Below are 22,746 nucleotides of genomic sequence, written 5' to 3'. Positions count from 1 at the left end.
AACTTCAGAAAAAGATAAGATCTGAATTAGTGTATCTGTTTTTAATTGGTTTTCTGCTAATAATGGCAAACTGCATCTAAAAAAAAAAAAAAAAAAAACCCAGGTAGCAGCACCCACCAGAGAATTCTAGACGAAAACATACAAATCACACATCCTCCAATACCAGAGAAGGGTGAGAACAGAGATACGCTTTTATGAAAAATGCATTTGAATACAACCAGTGAGCTCACTTTAATGGTATTTGTGACCTCTCTAATTTGTTTTTTTCCAACATTTATATAAGCAGATTTTGCTTGCAAGAATGTACACTAAATGCAAATGCCTTATGAACAATTATATAAATCTCTGTTCATGTAAAGGTTTGAAGTTCCTTGCTCAAGCACTCATATTTATCAAAGTTTTACAAATCCAATCAGGGAACAAAAAACTATATGATGCGACTAAGATTACCAAGCAACCAGTCAACAGTCAGATAGACTAATAGCAATAAGAAATTTGAAAACAATTCATAGGCTAAAATATGTTCACATGCAACACTCAAATAATTGTGAACAGAACACACATTTATCAGCACGAACACTTTGCAGAAATATTTCTCTATTTTAAGGAACCATTATGATCATCTTGTCTGGCTGCCCTAAAAGCACAGGCCATCGAATTTCACCTAGTAATTCCTGAATCAAATTTCACTCTGTGCCTGTACAAGATAAAATATCTATCTTTGTGGAATCAATACTCTGTTACAAATTGTTTTCCCATTTCAGGAATGTCTGCATCAGAAAACTTAAATTCAAAGGCAGTATATGCAAAAGTTCATACATCCAAACCAATATTCTATAGCTGGAGAAGTGGGAAGACTTCCAAGCATCCATTCTGTAAACTACACAGTAGATGCATTTTCTTGACCCATCCCCAGGATGCCATTATTCAAATTATTAAAGGTCCAAAGACCTTTAATAATTTTGAGGCAATACAAACCTTTGACCAAATATGCCTCCATAGTACATGAGATTATTCATACACCTAGGGAGGATCTGGAAGCTTTCTTCCATATACTGGAACCCCATAATAATATTAGTATAATTGTTTCTTCAAGTCTTAATTTTATCCAGACAGAATTTGACAATGTCTGAAGCATCCCACAGTCGCTCCCATGGAAACAAAGGGAAAAGAACACAGACCAATGGCAGATGACCAGATTTAAATGAAAAGGAGAACAGATCTTGGGAATTAAATTTGGTACAGGGCCCAGAATAACCCTGTAGTTATAAAAGATTAAAAAAAGTAATCTTGGAGGAAAAGGAAATAAACTCTCCCATCCTCCTAGATGAGGTGACTGCTACGAGGATTATTATTTTAAACAAGTTTACAGTAACGGATGCCAAACTGAAGGACAATATTAAACTTTTAAGGAGGGGGGCCAGTGTAATTCTGATGCGTTTTAACTTATTAGTTGCCTCTTTGGAAAAACTGCAAAATGACTTGATGGAAACATACTGGGGGATACTTAATTTTGCCTCCAAAAGCTCTAAATAAAGGAGACTGACATTTCAAAGTGCTGAGATGGACTTTTATCCAGCCTCTCTGGAGGAAATTAATTTTAATAGGCGAGAATACTTCCAGGATGTGTCAATTTGAGAAATCGGTCTATGTAAAACTTATGAATTCTGGTTGATCTTATAAAAATCACTATATCATTGAATGCCTCAATGTACACTGAATCAGGCATTTGCTACCAAGGCTGGTGTCTTGTAGGTCTCAGACTAAGAACAATTGAGAGTCATTAACGTGAATAATGTTAATTCAAATGGAAGCACCTTAGAACAATGTGATGGCTGCAGCCTAGGGGAAACCAGTTCTTCCCAGGTTGACTGCAGGAGGAGGGACTGAAGCAATAGAAAATGCTCAGCAGAAAAGGATCAAAGAAACAAGGTGTTAGAACTGGCTTGTAAAGAACACAGATTCTGGAGGTTCACAGAACACAAAGGGACATGCTCTTGGACTGAAAGGGACTTTCTGACCTCCAGACTTGAACAAGCTGTAAGGAACTCATTGTAGTAGGCAGAGGAAGATTCCATGACCAGGAAGAGAACACGGAGCCAGAGGATTGCGGTCCAGGAGAGGGAACCTGGGACCCCAAAAGGACTGACCAAAACCCAAAGAATGATCACGAGTGGTGAGGACACTGGAGGGAAGGATTCTGCATGAGATTATTGAAGAATAAAGTGTGATTGGTTTAGATTCAGAAGTTTCTCTGCAAAGTCTGCATGTTACTTGCTTCACCTGTCGTGTTCCCAGTGGGTTAAGGGGTAGTCAATAGGTGAGCTGCGGGCCAAATCTGGACCGCCAGATGCTTTTGAATGGACCGTGAAATATTTTTATTTACTTATTATTATCATTATTGCAGTGCGAAAAATGTTTCTCTGGAGTTTAAACCTTGACGACACCCTGAGCAAGAGATTTAGAGTGACAAAAAATAATGGACTACCTGTGGGTTAAACTATAAACTGGAGTGAACAAGAGGGTAGATAGAGTTCTTGGGAGGGTGCGCTTGAGTGACTGTAAGTAAGTAAGTTCCTTTCTGGTCTCAAACCTAGAGCAGTGGGACTGTGAGGCCCCATTCCCTAAAAGAGGCACCACATACTCTGTGGTCGGGAAACGTGCCTCAGACCCCCATGGCTGGAGCCTGCCCAGACCCTGTGGACCTTAGAAGCACATAGATTCAGCGTTGGGTCCAAATACAGCTGCCTGGTGAGCATGCACAAGGGGGAGTTCAACAAGAACTCTGGCATAGGAGAAATAGTATTTCTGCTCCATTTCAATTAGAAAAAAAAAATCTCTGCAAGACACCTTAGGAGCCAACACAGGACGTCATATCAGCATAGTTGCAGAGATTCTTTATAACAATACCTCGGTTCTTCTGTTCAAATTCCAGGTCCTTACAGTGTTTATTTGCCACAAAAAAGTGTTGCTCCTGTGACAGTAGGTACGGCTGCACTGGAAGGGAGAGGTGGTTTTGGGCATACCTGCCTAAAATCATTCATTTATAAGCTTGAGATGGTTTTGTTGTTATTTCCTTCTGACTCCCCCTATTCAGTACTTGTATAGTGAACGAAAAGCAGTGCCAGATTTCTCTCATCTATTAGAAAATAAAGGACAAATATACTTAATCTTTATTTTATAATAGGAAGAAATAATATATTCACTATTATAGTTTCAGTTAGTCTTCCAAAGGACATAGGGAAATAGAGAGACAGGAGAAGAGGCTCACATTGGTTATTACAACTAGGAAACTAAGACTACATCTATTGTTGTGTCTGTTTATGAATCTCTAATGCCAATTTTCTGCCCTTTCACTTGTTTTTTTAAACATGAAAAAGCACAGAACAGGAAAACTCATTTCTGTTGGATTATGTTAAATACAGACTCATGGAATATATAGAATAGTCCGCCTGCTAAACTTGCCTGTCCTCTCATTGAATACCCACAGAGATCATAAATGTTGTCTGTATACCAGGATTCTGTCAGACACAAGCTCCACGTTCTTCCCTGAAGATTCATGTGAAAAATATCTGGTGTTGTCTGGTCTGAACACCACCATTTTAATAAATCACATGAAGACCAAGGAACAATGTGTGATCTTGAGAAGTGGACAATCATCTTCCTTTCCAATAAATTCTAGTTCCTTGCAGTTATAAAATGTGCAAGATGGTCTGCCAGCTGATCCTCCAAGAATCTGCTGTGGTTGTTTTTCAGACAGGTTATAACCAGGGTGCTTCCTTTAGAACTGCTGAAATTGCCCATTATATGAGTTAGGCCCTTACCATATTATGAGCCAGTCTTTACCAGTCTTATGAGCACTCTTGAGGCCACTGGGACTGGAGAAAAGTCACTGAAGGAGACAATATGGATGTGAAGAGAACAGTGTCCACACTGGAAAAAGATCAGTGCTAGATGATGTAGCATGTTATGAACAGACATCGTAATTCTCTCTCTCTCCCCAAGACTTAAGTAACATGGAAACCAAGAAGGTGTAAACTGTTGCAGAAAATTACTATGAGCCTACCTTAAAAACTTAGGAAGGCATTTCTTGTTCACACTGAGGAAAAGCTGCTAATTCAGATATAATATTTGTATACATTTGAATTATTTTAAATAACTATTTGTTTTTCTTTTCTACAATGAACAAGACTCACAAGTCTCAGTAGTGTATTAGCATGATTTGCTCGGTTTTTCTGGAAAAAAAAGTCTTCAGAACTATTGCTAGGGGGTGGAGAGACAGCATTCTGGATCAAACAACAACCGATGGATGAGAGACTGGGCAAGAGAAAATTCTTCAAAGGAAAGAACTAGGGTGTCTAATATCTGAAAGTCGTACCACTATTTCATTTCCCTGGACCCAAGGAGGAAACACAGCTGTTCAAAACAGTGTGTCTTATTAGACAGGAACGAACACACACACACACGAGCGTAATGCTATTTTATAGATCTCAAAATGATTTACAAAAGTGATTGAGCATAATGACCTACTTTATATGATGTCTACTATTATAGACCTCTATCAGAGGAATCATAAAACAGAGTTTATCATCACTTTCTGTCATGAAAAATCCTGTGGCAATTTTCATAAGTTCTGGAAAACCTGTCTTGCAGAGATCTTAAGAAGCGTAATCTATTTTAAAGAGGTTAAAGATGTGTTTTGATCACAGTCTGTAAGTACCTACATGGGGAGAAGATTTCTTATAGTAGATGTGACTTTTTTTAATCTAGTAGACAAGTTATAACAAGATCCAAGAGCTGGAAGATGAAACTAGACAGATTCAAGCTGGAAATAAGGCACACATTTTTAAGTGAGGGTCATTAACCACTGGAATAAATTACTGAGAGTTACAGTGGATTTACTATCCATTGAAGTCTTGATTTAAAGACTGGATGTTTTTCTAAAAGATATACTCTAGGCTCAACCAAAAGTTACAGGCTTGATGCAAGAATTATGGGTAAAATTCTGTTATACAGGAAGTCGGACTAGACAATTATAATGGTCCCTTCTGATCTGAATCTATAAATCCCCTAATAGTTTAAATGAGGTGCAAGGCTTCCTATATAATGTTGCTGTTCACTTTTAAATAGCAGATATATTTCTCTCCAGTGGTGGCTGAATTTGAATGATGGGTGAGGTGATCCAAATTTTAAATTATGGATACATACACCTCACAGCAATGACAGAAGAAATTTCTTTATTTCTATATCCAGGTGAATCTAAGGAACAATATGATTAACACTATTTATTTTTTGCTGTTGCCCTTCTCAACTATGCTTTGCCTGTCAATCCATTTCCACCAGGAACTACTTCTATCATTCCAAACTTCTTAGCAGCGTTTTAACAGCCAACATTTTATAAACAAACAATATGACACAAATATTTCTAAATATAACTTTACTGTAGAATATATGACAAATATAACAGACATTTGGGTATGGAGACAACTGTTGTAGGGGCAGTTGTTTTGGATGACTTGCCTGGCTTATTTATGTATTCACCACGCACGTGTAAAGCCACCATTCTATGTTGAAAACAATTTATGCCATATTACACACATACAGGGTGATACTATTTTATCTATAAAATTCATAATTTATGAATAAATTATTCATAATAATTCATCTATAAATAATAGTTCATCTATAAATATACATACATGCATCTACCGTCATAGGATTGTTTTTGAGGCTTACTTAGTTGACATATCTTAATGGCTTTCAGATACTCAGATAAACGGTAAGATAGAAATAGAAAAAAATCCCTTTTAAAAATTATTGAAAAATTGCCATTTGAGGGGTCTGGGATATTTGCATATACAACTTCTGTTTTATTTTAAATCACTTCACATACCTATTATAGGGTAATTTTGGTGTAGCTTGGTATCTTACAAACACCGAAGGTATTTTTCTATAAGTAGTTATAAGAAATGTGATACAGCATTTAGGATAAGGTGAATGCAAATATATATATTTCATTAATAAGAACTACCTAATTTCAACATATGTAACTAGCCACAATCCTATTTTAGAGCTGGCTACCCTATCCTTTAGGCCAGTGATTTACAAGATACACTTTCAATGCAGAGCATATTGGGAAACAAATTTCACAATGTCAATTATTTCTCTGACTTATACATGCGCTTAAGTAAGGAACCCGGCTCTGGAGATAATAGAGAAATATGGCAATAGCCATACTAAACAAGGAAATACATGAGTAGCTACGATAAGAAACTAAGATAAGTTGGAATGCTTGGAGATGATATTTTAATTTTGTTATAACATATATAATTAAATAGCAGCACAAACTATGTACCATCTCTCTCAGAGCAGCATCTCTAACTTCGTTTAAAACATTAAATCACTAGGACAGAGTGGGAGGAAAAGAGTTTGGCTCCATTTGTAAAAATGGGTCAAATTAACCAGATAAGCCACTGCTGTAGTTCAACATTTACAATCATCACTTGGAATGTAAAACACTTAGTATGACAAACAATGTATTCACAGGACAGAATTAAAGCAGTTTTCATAATCTTTTCTCCCTAATTATAGCTGTCAACTCCTTGGAAGTTTGAGACAGAAATCTGTTCTCTTCATGACGTTTTCTCTCCTCCATCATATGACACACACTGGTTTGTTATCATGAGGATGCTGGCATTTATGTTACTTCTTAGAAGAATAGGATAGAATATGGGCTATTGCTGTGGCTTCTTTGTGCTACTCCAGTGGTGCAAAAAGGCCTTAAAGATGGCTTAACCTGACAGCTGAGAATTCTTGTAGTGTGGGGGAATCCCTGGGTGGCATGGAGTGGAGTAATCCTGATACAGATCTCTTCCCCAAGAATGACAGGTTTCAGAGTAACAGCCGTGTTAGTTGTATTCACAAAAAGAAAAGGAGTACTTGTGGCACCTTAGAGACTAAAATCAATTTATTTGAGCATAAGTTTTCGTGAGCTACAGCTCACTTCATCGGATGCTTTTCTTTTTCCCCAAGAATGTTAAGGGTTAAAGCATAAAAAAGGATTGGTCATGTGGGATCGGCCTGAGGACATATCTCATTGGGGTCTCCACTATGTATCTAGCTGCTGGAGAGGAAAGGAGAAGAAAAGTTTTCTTCCCAGGATATCAGGGATAGGACAGGTGCAGGAAATACCAACTTAATGCCTGTGGCTTTTTTGGCTCTTGCACAGTGCTATACTACCCCTTATAGGGAGAAGGCACCTTTCAAAAGAATTTTTCTTTGGGGAGAGGGCTCATTGCTGCATCTGCCAGGTTGCTGCATCTGCCAGGTGAGTGCTGCTACTTCGGCAGAGGAGAGCTTCCCAGTAGCTTTATTCCTTTTGATAGCATCACCCTGGCTCCTCCAAACAAATAGCAGAGGCAGGGTGCATAGCAGCATTCTTGTATAGCTGTTGTTTAAGTATCTGCATATCAGTAGGGACAGAGAGGAGAGGTAAAGGCAGGCCTCACTTGGCCCTGGTCTACACTAGGACTTTAGGTCGAATTTAGCAGCGTTAAATTGATGTAAACCTGCACCCGTTCACACGATGAAGCCCTTTATTTTGACTTAAAGGGCTCTTAAAATCGATTTCCTTACTCCACCCCGACAAGTGGATTAGCGCTTAAATCGGCCTTGCCGGGTCGAATTTGGGGTACTGTGGACACAATTCGACAGTATTGGCCTCCGGGAGCTATCCCAGAGTGCTCCTTTGTGACTGCTCTGGACAGCACTCTCAACTCAGATGCACGATTGTCTGCCATTGCTCTGACGCAGGGAGGGGCGACTGATGACATGGCTTACAGGGTTTGCTTACAGGGAGTTAAAATCAACAAAGGGGGTGGCTTTACATCAAGGAGTATTTCAGGCAGGACTTCACAGAGGGTTCCAATCAGAAATGGTGCACCTAAGTTATTGTTCTTACTGGAACAAACAGGTTGGTCTGGCCTCTGATTGATACATGGCTAGATTTACCTCGCTGCACCTTCTCTGTGAGTGACTATAGTGTGACCTAGACAGGGGCGGGGGGGGTTGCAAATGAGTACAAAACAAATCTGGTCTATTTCTTGTTTTGATACACTCCATCTATCTTTTACATCTTTGGCTGGCAGCAGATGGTGCAGAAGGACTGCATGCCATCCACATCTCATGGCTGCTCGGCAGAAGATGGTACAAGAGGACTGCTAGCAATCCGAATCGCCTGCCTGCTCACCATAAGATGGTTCAATAGGACTGACTGCAGGACTAAAGAGAATGACCTGATCAAGTCACTCCAAATTTAGTCCCTGCGCCCATGTCTGCCCAGGCACTCCTGATCAACCTCACAGAGGCGACCAGGAGCACCTCGGATATGACGATGACGGCAACCAGTCCTACTGTACCGTCTGCTGCCATAAGGCAATGGGTTGCTGCTGCTGTGTAGCAATGCAGTACCACGTCTGCCAGCACCCAGGAGACATACGGTGACGGTGAGCTGAGTGGGCTCCATGCTTGCCGTGGTATGGCGTCTGCACGGGTAACCCAGGAAAAAAGGCACAAAACGATTGTCTGCCCTTTCTTTCACGGAGGGAGGGAGGGAGGGAATGGGAGCCTGACGACATGTACCCAGAACCACCCGCAACAATGTTTTAGCCCCATCAGGCACTGGGATCTCAACCCAGGATTCCAATGGACAGCGGAGACTGTGGGAACTGTGGGATAGCTACCCACAGTGCAACACTCCGGAAGTCGACGCTTGCCTCGGTACTGTGGAAGCACTCCGCCGAGTTAATGCTCTTAATGCACTTAGAGCATTTTCTGTGGGAACACACACTCGAATATATAAAACCGATTTCTAAAAAACTGACTTCTATAAATTCGACCTAATTTCGTAGTGTAGACATACCCTTGGCTAAAGATGCAGAGCTCTCTTCAAGGGCACAAAGCAGCACAGGATGTCTTTGATACAATATGAAAGTGGACAAGAACAGAAGAGGCATTTTCTTATCCTCTTCTTGCTGTCCTTTTCTACAACATTAAGTGCCTCTGCACTAGGAAAGTGGGATGGGGCTGTCCAAAACAGCAGGACAATCAAGGCTGATAAGAGATTTTGAATAGAGCCAATTTCTAATGGAATGTAAAAAGTGAGGTCCCCAAAGAGAGAGAAATTGTCCACAAATTCTGTAGCAGGTTTTGCTGCCCCATGCAGTTTACAGAGGCAGGAAGCCAAATGGCAAGCTCCTCTAGGAGGAGTTTGGAACCAAGCCAGTCAAGCTCACAGGTCTGTTTGCTGCTGCTGCCAAGCTGAAGTGGAGCCTAAAGACTGCTGCTTGGATCTGTGGACCTGGTTGTGACCATGAATATTCGTTTATAAAAATGCTCTTAAGCAAATCATATACTCTCTGTTTATAAAGTGACTGAACATGTAAAACAATATACTTAACCCAGCTAGGGAGAACGAACCACAGACTTTTAATTACAAGGCTATTTGCACTCGGACTAGAACAGGAAGTATGCAGGTTATACATTGGGCTCTACACTGAAACCGCATTTATGATGACTGAAACTTTGCAATTTATATAACTATATGTATTTCCTGTTTTGAACAGTGTTCCACTACTATTTAGTTAGCTAAACATTAACATTTCTGATACCACATATTGTTACATTTTGTGTTACATTTGTGTTACATTTTGGAGAATATATATTCTTCAAATTATTTTATCTTAGTAACACTTCTTTAAAGAGTCTAGATAAAGTGTGTCCACTTGAAATTCATGGTTAAATCTCTGTATTTCTAGGGCTCAAACATATTTCTTAGGTGTCAAGAAGCACATAGGTTTTGCATGTGTCATCTAGTTTCAAAAACATTTATGTCCAACAGGGCATACAGAATCTGTGGTGGCATCGTCAACCACAGACTATTGGGCACATACTTCAATTACATTCCAGAGTGGCAAGCAATATCACATTCCAAATTCCATGCACTGATAGTTGTGTCCTTATCCATTCAGTATACTCTATTAATCACAAACTATCCGTAATAGCAGTTTTGCTACTTTAAACAATATATCACTAATTCTTAATTATAGCAATTTGCAAAGTTGATGCACATTCACTTTTATAGGCAATCCTTATTCTTTAGGCTGAACACACACAAGCAAGTGCACCACACACAAGGTAACTTGAATCAAAACCATTTTAGTATCAGACAATTTTGAAAATACTCCTACACAAAATGTAACAGAAGCAGATGTAAATTTCCTTATGCTTTTTTTTTTTTTTTAAACTTCCCTTAATTATATTAACTGGAATCTCACAAAACCTAATTTCTTCAATGAATACAATCACACAAAATCAGTGCTCTGCCTTTCCTGACAACGTAGTTATTTTCCTAACAGACTGACAAAGAATGCATACACTGACTTATCACATCATTCAATTAGCAGTAAATGGATTGTGGTGGAGAAAACTTGTCCTTTATTACACATCTAGTACTTCCTCATGATAAAGCTTGATGATATCCTTCACTATAAAACAAAGACTATTATACACTCCTTCAGATTTGTTTTCTGAAATCTGGAGCTCTAAGGGTACGTCTAAACTGCAATTAGACACCCTGGCTAGCCCATTCCAGCTGACTCAGGCTCAGGCTGTGGGGCAATTTAATTGCAGTGTAAACATTCAGGCTTGGGCTGCCGCCTGAGCTCTGGGACCCTCCCACCTTGCAGGGTCCTAGAGCCCAGGCTGCAGCCCAAGCCTGAACGCCTACACCACCATTAAATAGCCCTGCAAACCCGAGTCAGGTGGCACAGACCAGCCATGGGTTTTTAAACCAGTGTAGACATACCCTTCTTATGAACTTGAGATACACATAATCAAGGTCACAAAAAATCTTTAATGCAAAGACATGTCATTGTTTCAATCCCCTTCAGTCATTTTGCCCTACAAGACCACAACCTCCCTCTGAACTAGCAATCCGATCCCTTCCTCCCCAAATATCCATGAAAATGCATTGGCCTTGCAATGTCCTTAAAGTCAACAAACACAGACTGTGAATCCCAGGTTGGGAAAGGAAAAGGAAATTCAAGAGTCAAGGTTCCCTTACGAAGAATGCTCTCATACCAGCCCCTGCTCTCAGGCACCTCTGCTAACCACAACTGAAGCAGGAGAGAGATGCAAAATCTGCAGACTCCATATTCCGGGAGAGTTTATTTGTTACAACCTCTTTAATTGTCTTTCCCAGAACAGACCGATAGTGGCTTTACAAAGCCTTGCTAGTGCCTCCTGGAGAATGCCGCCTTAACACCTTACCTCCCTACTGAGAATCATTGACAATCTCCACCAAAAGTGAGCCCATCTTTTATCAACCATCCTTAACAAGCCAGGAGGGACAAGGGTCCAACTCACAGGTTGTAGTCAAAAACTCTCCTAGCATCTTTTGAACCTCATTAAGAGAAAGAGACCAAGACTCAAGCAGAAAAGACTCACCTTTTGTACCCCTTGGGAGCCTGCTACGTCAGCACAAAGCAGATGACTAAGTCCAGATCATGTTACTTTTGTGGACACAATCACAAAGAACATTTCTAATAGTAAGAAAAAATAGATTTGAGTGGACGCAACCCAGATTAGTCAGGCTATCCATCACACAGGAACAATCCTGCTGTTGAAGATTTATGCAGATGCTATGCCATGATGGAGGCAACTCCCTCTTCAACTCCAGCACAGCTGCAGCATAAATCTTCAAAAATTCTTTAAGTCACAGTCAGACTTGGCATAAAACTTCAGCCACAGGACTTCTCTCTCTCTTCATTTCATGCATGTCATCTGTAAACCTCAGCAATCTGTGAGGGCAAAGCTCACGAAAAGGGTTTTTGGGGACATCAATAGCAAAGAACAGACCCACTTCCAATATTACTTCTATGCCCCCAGATGCCTACAGACCTCCGCTACCCCTTGTCTTTCTCCATTTCCATTCCCCACTTCATCCCAGCTGTCCTTCCTACCTCCTCAATATCCCATATACACTACCCCCTACTTCAGGGGGTAAAAACAAGCCGATTACCACAGAAGTAATAGAGTGTTGCTCAAATGTATTTCCTATCAACATAATCACTAAAAAAACAAGGTAATCACCTGTTAAGGCAACATTAATATTTACCTCCACCTCAGTTGAGATCCCTTACTGCCCACACACCATGATACTTGGGCCTGGTCTACACTTGTGAGTCACTATGTCAATTGGGGATGTGATTTTTTTTAAAAATTAGTACCAATACAAGCCTAGTGTGGATGCAGTTACATGTGTGAAAAGATGCCTTATAATTATTTCCCTTTCTGTACAGGATCAACTATACCAGTATACAGCATCTTTATATCAAGGTAACTCGAAGGATGAGTGTGTACTGCTTTAACTATAATGGCATACCTGCAACAGTACTACCTCCTTAGTGTAGATGAGGCCTTAGACATTTCAGCTCCCTTGCACATCTATGTAGCCAGCCACAATGCACACATCCAATTCCTCACAGTCGCACTCAAATGCACAAGTTTAACTCCAGTCTCGTATTTCCATGCACATATAAACACGCTTATCACTATAGAGTACATACCGTAATCCTCCTAAAATCAGTTCCGGTTGTTTATTTGAATGTGATTATGAGGAACTGGATATGTGTATTATGACTAGTTATATGTAGCAATTTAAGGTTTTGATTGAGGATTTTGAACATGTATTTTGTGTTGGTAGTAAGGCATACGGAATTGAGTTTTGTCTAAATGTTAATGGTGCATTTACTCGACATTTGGTGATTAAGTTGATAGGAAATGTTCTTGAGCAACCGTTAATTCTATATTAATGAAGTTTTGTGCACCAAAAGACCACAGACTCTAGTAAGGTATGAAGGCACCCGGCCAGGTATATTGTCAAACGAAGCACAGTAATAGTTTCCTATAGACTCTACAGGACATACTACGAATATGTGCCCCCTGGCAATAGACACAGCCAGTCAGTGGCGGGACACTCCACTGTCCCCTAGGCTGAACAAAGATATGCGCTCTGGGACCTATTATACAATTGCAGGACAGATTACTCATCCCCACTGACGTATTGAGGTACATTCCCTTGACTCATTAGGATGCTGTCTCCCCCTTTGATCATGTTCGTTCAAACAAACAGATCTATCCATCATGCTGTCCTTTTGATCCTGTCTTTGGGATGCACCTGGCTGTTCCTTGTTATCTCTGTGAAGTGTTCTCATATCGGGATGTCCAGGTGCCATCTTGGCACATGTTCCTCTTATTACTACTTATATCATTAGTGCGTGCTCTCTAGGAGCCTTTTTCTTGCCAAGTTCTGCAATTAGGGCCTGCCTCTGGCTCACAGCCCAGCTTTGCTTAGCAATGCCTGGAAGTACTTTGGTTCAGGCTTTAGGCCTCAGACCAGGCCTCTGATACAAGGGTTTATGTTTCAGGGCCTCTTACTACAGAGATTATATTAAAGAGCTCCTGATGCATCATAAAAGCACTCTAGAAACAATTTAAATACATATATTTTCTGTGACTTTTTTTTTCTCTTTTAGCGATTGTCTCATGATTGCTTATGAATTTCTCTGCTTCTGGCATCTGAAATCATAATCCTATTTGTGACATTACAATACTCTTTTCACAGCAACCAATTGTGATGTCACAAACAGAGGATGATTACTGCAAATCAGGAAACAGCAGCAGGAGCATATGAACTCTTAAGCTACAAAGGTTCTGTTGGCATGCAAACTTCCCTAGCAATGGAAGTGCAACAGAGGAGAAGTAGAAATATGGAAAATGGGATATACTTAGTAGACTTCCCACTAAATATAATTTTTTTCTTAAGTTTTTCTATAAGGAATTAGTGAAACATCAACAAATAGTTAGGACTTGAAGCTCAGTGACTTCATAAAAATATTATTTATAAATGTTACATAAATAGAACAAAAGACAGAAACATTAAAATTAAGGAAAATCTTGGTGTAGTAGAAATATTAACCACAACACCATTATACTAGTGGAAAAGCATGTACAACTCCAAAAGCATCTCATTTAAAGAAAAAAGAAAACATGGGCAATGAACTGCAGATTTCACGGGGTTCATAAAAACACAATCTACTGTTCAGTATTAATAACAGACTCATGAAACTGAACCAATTCATCCAACAGATGTTGAATTAACCCAAAGGAATTTTACTTTTCTATTGTAGAAATGAGAGTTATGAATAATTCCAGTATGGTTAACAGTTTTCAAAATATTAGCCTAAGATTAGCTTCCATTTCCATTATTTCCCCCCGACTTTAAAACACACAACAGAAACCATTTTCCATACTGCATTAAAACTGCTACTGAAATAAAAGAGTGGGAACATTGATAAAAACCTTTTATATATATATATATACATACACACAGAAGGTACAGAAACTCTATTTCTTGGCACTCTCCTCTCTCCACATTAGCCCATAACCTTCCCCATACAGCTCTGCCAATGCATTGCCCTCCAGGCCTACAGCATCCCTACTGTTCCAATCCCTTGCTTTTCTTGAGCAAAGCCTGAGACTTGTGTGACTGTTCTGTAATATGTACTACTGCATCAGTCTAACTGCAACACAATTGTCATGCTTTTGGTAAAGAAAATAGTTTCCTTTTTAACTTCCACCCAAGAAATTCAGGTACATGTTTGAAAACCCAAACCTGGGAATTTAAAGAAAAAACACACACCAGGGTAGTACTCAAACAAATATAGCTCTGGTTTTCTTAGAAAGCAGCACTGAGAAATACTGTACTGTAGCCTAAAGCACTATTGCAACCTTTCATAGAGCCACGTACATTAGATAATCTAAGAGCTGACTGCAGTGGAATGTGTATTCTTACTCTGTGTATTTAATATCTCATTTAGCTATTATTAATGCTTCATAGTTTTCTCTGTCTCACTATTCTGCAATGTAAGTTGGCTGGCTACAAAGCAAATGCATTTCCCATTGCCTACCCCACAGTAGCTGAAGCGTACAAGCTCTTCACCTCTTTTTACAAACATGTGGCTGTGCAGGCACACCAGCTGCACCCCACTAGCCCTGTTTCAGCACACCTCTCCAGCCATGCCCCCGACCCATTCAGTGTGTTCACTCCCCCAACCAGCCTCCTCCCCACTCCTGTACCCAGGCCTCTTCACTGCAAGCATATCTCCCGGAAGATTTCCAACCCGGGTATACAAACGTTTCTATTGCTGTTACTTGCCCCCTCCTATAACCGGACTCACATCCTGCACCCGGAGCAAAGGCCGAGTATGTTACAGTAGAATAGTGTCCTGGTTGTGTTTCACAGTTGTTCAAGGGTAAAGTTTGTGGCAGGATTGGCAAAAGAAATTACAGACAGGGTTTCTGTTCCAAAATACTTTTAGGTTCGAGAGGAAGATCCTCTCACCCCTGTCCAATAGATATACCCCATCTCCGAGAAGCATTCAGAGCTTGTGATGATGCTATGCCATATAGTATATATTTTCCAGTCAGCCATGAACCCTCCAATTTCCCAATTAATATTCTTCCAACTTATTAATAGCTTACATGAAGTGTTGGAGTACACTAGCAGAGCTAGGGTACAGATGATGGGGAATGCAGGAGGGTTGGGGGTACATGGCAAAATTGGGGGTCCACGGCCATTGGGGTGGAGGGGCAGAATTAGGTGTACAGGGGGTTGGGGTGCTCTGCAGACCTGTGGAGCGCAGGAAGGTTGCATTGCACTGCCAGAGCTGTCAAGTGCATGAAGGTTGGGGTACACTGCCAGAGCTGTCAAGTGCATGAAGGTTGGGGTGCACTGCCAGAGCTGTCAAGTGCATGAAGGTTGGGGTACACTGCCAGAGCTGCCAAGTGCATGAAGGTTGGGGTACACTGCCAGAGCTAAGGGTTACAGGGGGTTGGCGTGCATTGGCAGAGCTAGTGCTGCCATGCCTCCCTCACCTGAGCCTTCAATCTGTCCCCTTCCCTCACTGCAGCCCTAAACTCCTCTTCTCCTACTCCCACACTCCTCATCACCCAAGAAGCATTGATTTTCCACAAAATACAACTGCCACCCTAATGGTAGACTAAGGGCTGGTCTACTCTACGAAGATAGGTCATTTTAAATGTATCGGTCAGGGCTGTGAAAAATTTCATGCCCTGTGCAATGTAATTACGCTGACTTAAGCCTCAGTTTAGATGCCAGGTTTCAGAGTAGCAGCCGTGTTAGTTTGTATTCGCGAAAAGAAAAGGAGGACTTGTGGCACCTTAGAGACGAACCAATTTATCTGAGCATAAGCTTTCGTGAGCTACAGCTCACTTCATCGGATGCATTCAGTGGAAAATACAGTGAGGAGATTTATGTACACAGAGAACATGAAAAAATGGGTGTTATACACACTGTAAGGAGAGTGATCACTTAAGATGAGCTATTACCAGCAGGAGAGCTGGGGGGAGAAAACCTTTTGTAGTGATAATCAAGGTGGGCCATTTCTAGCAGTTAACAGGAATGTCCGAGGAGCGGTGGGGGGGGGGGGGAATAAACATGGGGAAATAGTTTTACTTTGTGTAATGACACATCCACTCCCAGTTTAGATGCCGCGAAGTTAACAGAAGACTTCATCTGCAGACTTACCTGCTACTTCTCAAAGAGGTGGATTTACTGCAGTGACGGAAGAACCCTTTCCATTGCTACAGTAAGTATCTACACTACAGCTTCCGCTGCAGTACTTCTAGTGTAGACATACCCTAATTGCAACAACCTCCTACCATGCAGTGTGGGGGGGGTCTGATTAACTTATCCTTAGTTATGTTAATTGAAGGGTGACATCACAGTCATCAAGACATCTCTGATTCCTCCAATCATTAGTGCATCTCAGTTTAGCAATACAAGACAGCAAAAGGAAACCATTTTTGGGGGTGGGGTGGGGGAGGGCTGTAACTCAGGAATCCCTTGGTCAAATTACCCCAAATGTTAGTCACTAATGCTACCCTGTGCCTCTATAAGGCACACCAAATTCAAAGCAATCTGAGTAACTGTTCAGCTTTTAAAGCGCTTACAAGGGTCGAGTTTAAAGCATATGAAATGGCAGGAATAGGAACCCTCCAGCCATTTTCTGGATTGGTAAATGTGCAGTGTACAAAATGTACATTTTCTTAAGTTCTGTTCTCAATTTGGGTCCCCCAAAGATTTAGTGGGTGCAGGACTCTACCTTGGGTAAAACTCAACAGTGAGACCATTTGCCCCAGAGCTCATCAATAGTTTGATCTCTAGCTCTTTGCAAAAAAACACAAAAAACACAGAGAAACATTTTTAATGCCGTTTTTATTCCCTCTCTCTATTAATGCCATTAATAGAGAGGGAAATAAAGTTTCTATGGGAGTTAAAATATACCTGGGAGGATATTTTTAGAAAAGTCATGGTATTTGGGTTAACCTGGTTAACTCAAAATTCAAAAAATGTGGTCTTCATATGTACAAATAAGGAACATAAACCATCCTTGTGAGGGACAGTTCAGCAATATACAGAGGAGGAAAAAACTTCCACTATAGACAAGAGATTGCCTTTCCCCAAAAATCCAATTTACAAACTAGTAAATTTGCTAGTTCCAGATTCCTGTAAGCTAGCAAAACACTGAAATTCTCCAACTCAGATTTCTTGTAAACTTCAACACAATGCTGGCTTACAAGAACAGAACAGTGGAGCACAGGGACAAAATGTCACAGCTTTATGTGCAAGACACCAAGGCTGTGTCTACATTACAGCAACTACAGTGGCACAGCTATGGCTCTGCAACCATTCCACTGTAGCATAGACACTTCCAACATCGATGGAAAGTCTTGAATAATTTTCTGATCATTAGTAACATTTGCAGTTAAAGTGATGATCAGGATACTGCACCAAATTCAACTCTGTTTCACCAATGTTTCACCAGCAAGCCTACAAAATGATGCTTATTTTTTTTTTATCATCAACCAACCTAGATTTTTATTTTTAAATTAAAATAATTACTCATAGGTCAAGATACTGCAGGTCAAGTTGTAGCAAAGAGCCAAGTTTCATACTCAAATCCATGAAAAAAGGAACACAAATGCTTGAAATGACATGATCCTAAAGAGAATGGTGCCACACTAGGCACCATGTGATTATGCTGAGTTTGTAGGTATATCTGAAGACTGCTAATTATATATTTAAAAAATGAGGTCTGCTTATCGTACAGTGAAGTCAAACAATCATTAAAAAAAAAACAAGGACAAAAAAAAAAGATACATTTTTATAGGGTTTAAGACAACTGGCAGAAATTTAAGAAACTCATCCAAAGTCAATAATGCATTACAGAAGAGCATTTTTTAATTTTTATTTCAGTTTTAAAACTGCTCTCAGTGTTATTTGACTACAGTGTAAACTACTCCTTTGATTCCTTAGGAACTTTCAGCAACCATATTCTCTCTTATAATTATAATGTACTGTGGTACTGTTACCTTATTGTTACATTTTAAGGCAAGTATTGTATATCTGTTGGAGTCAACTTTTTGATACCATTTGAGGAGGGTCTCTTTCTATGTGAAAAAACTAATATTATTAAATTTATTTAAGAAAGCGGCTCCTTAAAATGTCACAAAATATATCATTTCCTGCAATACCAAATATATTCGGGCAGTAAATCCACAAGAGACTAGCTATGTCGATGGGAGAAGCCCTCCCCCATAATGGTGTCTACACTGAGGGTTAGGTATGGATTTCTCCACATCCCTGAGTGACGCAGTTATATTGATGTAAGTGTGTAGAGTAGATCTGACCTATATCTACAGGATATATTTCTTTTGCATATTTCCTTGGGATACTTTCTAAATTCAAAGAGAAATTTGATTATCCTAAGGAAATATTGTTATATGTTATCCTGTTCTAAAAACAGACCATTTCATGCATTTATTAAGGATGAAATAAAAATCTAGTTTAAGAATTTACTCCAATTAGTTCAAATAATATCAAAACAGTATACAGAGCACAGAAAATTAAGCCTGAATAGCAAGTATTCAACTAAGCAAATTCTGAGTTAAGGTTGCTGCTCTGTGTTCAGCTTTCCTTTAAAGCATAGTACTTCATGCTAGCACAAAAAGGTAAATTAAAAAGGAGTGGCAGTCCTATATTTGTATTCACTTGATTTTATTGATTTAAGCCATAATTAAAAAAGAAAAAAAGAAAAAGAAACTGAAAGAATAAATTTCCATATTGAAAACCGTGCCCACAATTTCCCCTTGGAATGACAGTGTGTCCGTATCCTCCACGGATGCAACATCGTATTAAATTTACCATTTCGTGTCTGAGCTCGATAGTGCATTACTACTATACAGAAAAAACCACACATTAATAGCTTCACTATAAATACATACTAAGGGCCAAATTTTGTCCTAAGAACCATGGTGAGGATCTCAGTATGGAATTTGACTTTACATATTTTCAGGACTGACTGCAGCTTCACTTTTTTACTAAGGATCTGCAGGAATTTGGGGAAAATCCTCAGATGGAGTAAACTGCCATAGTAAACTCTATTGACTTCAATGGAGCTGTAAGAGTTTACACCACACAAGGCTCTGCGCCTTGGCCTTTATAGTTTCATTCCATAACAGCTTAATCCAAGCCAACATTTAGGCAGGCCCTGTGTGGTGACACTGTGTAGGACCGGTTCTGTTCCTTAGTCTGTAAATGAGAGCCAGGGAGAATTAGTTTGTGTGTGTGTTCAGCAGCCTCAATACAGAATCCTCTTTGTGTTTACTATATTTGAGTCGTGTCTCTACTCCATCTCAAGGGACATTGTATTCTTCAAAAAGCATAGATCAAAAGATCTGCAAGCCTTTGACAGACTCCCCCAAGTGGTTACAGAATAAGCAAAAGGGGCATTGGCAATATGTTGCTCATATTCTATTAACTGAAACCAGTTTCATTAGCTTAAATTCCTTAATAGGAATAATTCACTTGAGTCTCAGCTTTGTAGAGAACAGAAAGTGGTCTGGCTTTGTGTGATTTTACTAATCTTTTATTAAATCACAGAAATGCAAAACCTAGCAATATGGATGTTGTGTAGATTTAGAAATATTCTGGACAGAAAGCAGAATAGGAAATGTTTATGCTAAATGTGAGTAGAGCTGTGACTTTTATGGCATGTGGCTCAGTAAAGCTGACTCTTTTGGCACATCTCCCCTCTTAAATCTGCATTGCCACACAGTCATTTAGCAGCATTTTAGAGTCAAGCCAGTGCCAGTTACCATTGTATTTCTGATGCATTCTAATTTATTCCTTTTGTTAAATGAAAGGCATAGTATAGCAATTGTATATGCAATTTTCTTTATGCCCACTTTTTCCTTTGACATGCCACTGTTTTGTTTTGGTGGGGGGGAAGGATGTTAAGTAACTCACCATTATTTTCAGACTATTATATTTATGTTTTGTTTTTCAAATAGATAATTTTTAGAAGCTTAAAATGGAAGAGACTTATTAGATCATCAATTCCCTTATTAAACTATAGTTCCCACACTGAGGACATATCAGACAGGGTTAGGATTAGGAATAGGAGTGTCACTTAAAAAAAAACAAAAACAAAAAAACCCATGCTATTATTCCCAAATGCACAAAGTAAAATGCATGCCATCCTCAGGCTTCTTTTAAGGATATGCTGTGCCATCAATATTAGCATAATGTGTGCCCAGCTTGTAAGATTGCTGTACCAAAATCTCAGTTTTTCAATACCATTTCATACTTTACACAATGTATAAAAAGGGTCTGCATTGGGGATTTGCAATTATGGGCCTCAACCTGCAAAAATATACACACAAATAACTCTACATACTTAAGTGTTTGCTCTATTGGGTCTTACTTATTTGGCCTATTTTTTTATTACCAACTCTTCCGCTGGCTCCATGTCAGTGAAGTACTTTGAGATGCTCAAATGAAAGATGCAATGAAAACAAAGTATTATTAGAAATTCAGAGGATTAATTAACTCCATTTCAAAAAAGGGTTTATTATTTCTCTCAACTTACCATAAAACCAAGTTATGTGTCAGCTATATACACATATAGGTTTAATATTTGTTTCACCACAAGAAAACCCTACTAGAGAAAGGAACATTGCTATGCAATGCTTTTAACTATTAGAACAGCTGCAGTTTTATGACTGCACAATGTTTCTAGGCTGTTACCCCCAATACCCATCCCAAAAGAAGGGACGTGGAAAATTTTGTTCCCCCAGGAAAAGGGAGCAACCTACATCCCTCAGTAGAGAGCTCAATGAGATTTTAATTAAGTGCTCCTCGCAGTGGACTTCATATTCACAGCTCATTGCAATGCCAATCCACAGCTCTCACCAAGTAAAATAAAACCTCCAATGCAGCAAAGAGGGTGAAGAAATTCCAATTTCAATACATTAAGGGAGTTAAACTAGAGGGTTGCACACTTTGTTGCTTCTTTCAGTGCTAGGTTAACAATGGTGCCAGTGGCGCCATGGAGCCAGGCCCATGCTCAGAAGGGGCCCTGGCCCGCTCCACTTGCGCTGCGCCCCGAGACCCCACTGGCTCCCTGCCTACCGCTTGCTCCTTTCAGCCTGCCCGCTGGCTGGCTGAGGGCTCCTCTCCATCCCCGTCCCCACCGCCCTGCTTCTCTCTGCCCTCAGCCAGCCTCTAGGGCATCTCTGGCTCCGGGCAGTCTCTGCTTCCCACCACCTGTGGGACCCCACCTGTCTCCCCGGAGCTGAGCCACCTGGGACTGGTGCAGAAGCCTGGCCAGTCTCAGGTGTCAGCCGGTGTGGGGTGACGATAGTGCGGGGAGAGGGGGTTTGGCTGGGCCTCTCCAGGCAAATGGGTCCTCAGGAGCCCAGCCAGGGCAGGCCCTGGCTTGACTGATCGCGCCACTCCCAAGGGGCCAGAGTGATTTGCTGCCCCAGGACCAACCCTGGCTGAGCTACCAGCTCAGCCTGGCAGACAGTCACCTCCCAGCAGGGCTGGTGAGAGCGGCCGAGAGGCAGGGCGTGAGGGAGTGGGTCTCTTGGGGGTCTGGGGGGGTGCTGGGCTGTGAGGGGGTAGGGAAGATGTGTGTGTTGGGGCACTAGGGAGTGAGGGTTCTACGGGGGTGCTGTGCAGTTGTGGTGGGGTTGTTGGTAGGGGGGTGCTGGGCAGGGGTGGTATTGTGCAGGATGCTCTGCATTTGTGGAGAGGTTGTGGGGGGAGGGTGCTGGGCATAGTAGGTCCGGGGGGGCTCTGGCCATAGAGAGTCGGGAAGTGTTGGTTGGGGGGGGTGTTTGTGTGGCAGAGCATGGGCCCGCCCCCCCGAGGGGAAGGGGCACGCTGACAGCACAGGGCCAGGTGGGCCACTGCGCATCTGGCAACTGCCGGTTTGTAAATAGTGCCCTCGCACTGGGCTGGGCAGAGTGGGGCCGCCCCTGCTATGCCATGCCTCATTGCCTCTGGCTGGCCTTGCTCTGGGGACTGACCTCGCCGCACCATGCTCCACTGCCTCCATGGGGACCCACAAATATGTTTGGCGCCAGGCCCACAAAAGGTTCACCCAGCCCTGGCTTCTTTAGGCTAAGCTCATATCAGAGGTTCCCTATATCCCTCCATTCTCCCTCCTAAGCTCCATGTGTGTCATCCTCCCATCCCCCAACCTCTGCAACCTCCCCTCCACCTCCTCTCTCTACCAGGGGCTTTGGATGCCCCCC

At 40.9% G+C, this 22,746-nt stretch overlaps 1 protein-coding gene across 14 annotated transcripts in view; it reads right to left on the bottom strand.

The window, feature by feature from the left end:
• NCOA2 (nuclear receptor coactivator 2) overlaps positions 1–22,746 on the bottom strand; it is a 259,553-nt gene that overhangs the window by 157,388 nt on the left and 79,419 nt on the right. The window lies entirely within an intron of this gene.

The sequence above is a fragment of the Lepidochelys kempii genome, chromosome 2 (genome assembly GCF_965140285.1).
Source record: "Lepidochelys kempii isolate rLepKem1 chromosome 2, rLepKem1.hap1, whole genome shotgun sequence".
NCBI classification, from domain to species: domain Eukaryota; kingdom Metazoa; phylum Chordata; order Testudines; family Cheloniidae; genus Lepidochelys; species Lepidochelys kempii.
The sequence above is the reverse complement of the archived record's forward strand: the minus strand, read 5'-3'. Positions and strand labels throughout refer to the sequence as shown.